A 2,967-nucleotide genomic window follows, 5' to 3' on the forward strand; every position below is an offset into this window, starting at 1 on the left:
TCCCACAGATAACTGAGGCTCTAAATTTTTTCAATCTTTTCTTTCTTATTTGTTCAGGGATGATTTCTGGTGTTTCGTTTTCAGGTTCACTGACTTTCTTCTATTATCTCTGTGCTATTGAGCCCATCAAGTGCATCTTTAATTTTGGTTATTATCTTTTTCATTGCTAAAATTTCTCTTTGGTTCTTTCTTATAGCTTCTACTTCTCTGCAGAGACTTCCTGTCTTTCAATAGAATTTTCCCTTACTTCTTGGGGCATAGTTTTAATACCTACTTTAAAGACTTTGTGTAATAATTCCAATATCTAGATCCTCTTAGCTTTGGTCTCTTTAATTGTCTTTTCCCTTGCAAGTTGTTGACATTTCTCTTGGCTCTTCTTATGTGGAGTACTTTGGGATTGTATCCTGGCCATTTTGAATATCATGATATGGTATCAGAGCCTCAAACCATTTAAATCCTATATAGGATGTTGATTTTTTGTTTGTTTGTTTTATCAGGCAATTGACCCAGTTAGTTTCAGACTGCAAGTTCTGACCCACATTCTATAGGCTTTGGCTCCCATGTCAGATTAGTTTTCAGGCATTTGCAGTGCTAGTCAGATTGGCCCCATTTGGCCAGTCCAGTGTCTTGCTAGTGGTCTATCCCTAGTTCCGTTCTCCAAGTCTTTGTCATGTTGTTTGGAGTCAGATCTATATTGGATAATTTTTTGGATAAGTTCAGTAGTACATAGTCTACTTTATTAGAACCCTTTCTTCAGCTGCCTCCTTATTTCCATCTCCCTGACACTTTCAGACTCCCAGGGGCCTCCCTTTCTATCCTTTGGTTAGAAAGTAAGGACTTCAGTCTCCCCACTCCATTCCCCCTGGGTCAGCCTAGCCTCTGGGGCTAAATGGCAGGAAAAAATAGAGAGGAAAACTAATGCAGATTCCCCTTATGTTGTTAGGACTACAGTGCCTCTGGTCAGAGAGAAGGAATAACTTCCTTCAGAATTCTACGAGCTGTTGCTGCTGTCACCATCCAGCTACCACCTAGCCATCGCAGCCAGGTAGGGCTTGCTTAGGGGCTGGAGTGGGGGAGGAAGAAAAATCAATCAGCAATCCATCAATCAATCAAATAAAAAACAAAACCAGGGAATTTTACCCATTCTCTCTGTCCTGTAGAAGTTCTGTTTTCCACTTCCCAGACCAGAAAGAGAGTGCTTCCCCTGGAGCTCTTAGAGTTCTGAGTTCCTTTCTGTTCCAGTTTGCTAATGCTGTCGTTATGCAAAACACCAGAAATGGATTGGCTCTTATAAAAGGGGTTGATTTGGTTACAAAGTTGCAGTCTGAAGGCCATGAAAATGTCCAAATTAAGGCATCAACACAAGTATACCTTCACCAAAGAGAGGCCAATGGCATCCAGAAAACCTCTGTTAGCTGGGAAGGCATGTGGCTGGCGTCTGCTGATACCAGGTTGTGTTCCAGCTCCTCTCTCAGCTCCTGTGCATTCTTCAAAATGTCTCCCTTGTCTGTAGCACCTCCTTCTGTCTGTGAACTTTTTTATAGGACTCCAGTGACTCAATTAAGACTCACCCTGAATGGGTGGGGTAACACCTCCATGGAAATTATCCAATCAAAGGTCTTGCCTACAGTTGATTGAGTCACATCTCCATGGAAACACTCAGAGGATTCCAACCTAATCAACACTAATATGTCTGTTCCCACAAGACTGCATCAAAGAACATGGCATTTTGAGGGACATAATGCATCCAAACTGGCATACTTCCCTAAGCAGCCTACCATTTACTTTTAAGAGTCATTTACTTTTGGGGGGTAACATTTTTTTTAAGAAAATGTCAAGGCTTTATTTATTTATTATATTCTTATTAAGAGAGTCCTACTCTCATGAGGAAAAAAGACTTACCTGTTTCAGGCTGCAGAACACTGCCAAAGCAGTGTCATGATGGGGCTACAGGTGTAATGCTATTATCTTCACAGCAATAAAATGCAAAATAAAACAAAAATTAACTGGACTTAATTAATGCTTGGCATTCCTACAGAGAAAAGGCAAGAGGACTTTAAATCAATCAGCAGTTGGATTATAGACAATAAGAGAATTCGGTTAGGTTGAGCCACCTTGCTCCTCTCCTTTGGTTCTCGCATTCAAGGTATATCTGTTGGGAACCAAGGGATCACAGCTGGTAGTCAGAGGCTTTGCTATGGAGCCTACTGAAATAAGAAATCTTGGAAGTCCTGGAAGTCTTGGAAGACCAGAGAAGCTGGCTTTGGTGAGGCATCTACGTGCAGCAGTGTCACATATGGACGTTGACAACTGTTCTAGTTTGCTAATGCTGCCGGAATGCAAAACACCAGAAATGGATTGGCTTTTATAAAAGGGGGTTTATTTGGTTACACAGTTACAGTCTTAAGGCCATACAGTCTCCAAGGTAACACATCAGCAATCGGGTACCTTCACTGGAGGATGGCCAATGATGTCCGGAAAACCTCTGTTAGCTGGAAGGCACGTGGCTGGCATCTGCTTCAAAGTTCTGGTTTCAAAATGGCTTTCTCCCAGGATGTTCCTCTCTAGGCTGCAGTTCCTCAAAAATGTTACTCTTAGTTGCACTTGGGGTATCTGTCCTCTCTTAGCTTCTCTGGAGCAAGAGTCTGCTTCAAAATGTCTCTCATCTGCAGCTCCTGTGCTTTCTTCAAAGTGTCCCTCTTGGCTGTAGCTCCTCTTCAAAAGTCCACTCTCAGCTGCACTGAGTTCCTTCTGTTATGTCAGCTCATTTATATGGCTCCACTGATCAACTTAGACCCACCCCGAATGGGCGGAGCAACACCTCCATGGGAATTATCCAATCAGAGTCATCACTCACAGCTGGGTAGGGTGCATTCCAAAGAAACACTCAAAGAATTACAATCTAATCAACACTGATAACATCTGCCCACACAAGATTACATCAAAGATAATGGCGTTTGGGGGACA

The sequence above is a fragment of the Choloepus didactylus genome, chromosome 19 (assembly GCF_015220235.1).
Source record: "Choloepus didactylus isolate mChoDid1 chromosome 19, mChoDid1.pri, whole genome shotgun sequence".
Lineage (NCBI taxonomy): Eukaryota > Metazoa > Chordata > Mammalia > Pilosa > Megalonychidae > Choloepus > Choloepus didactylus.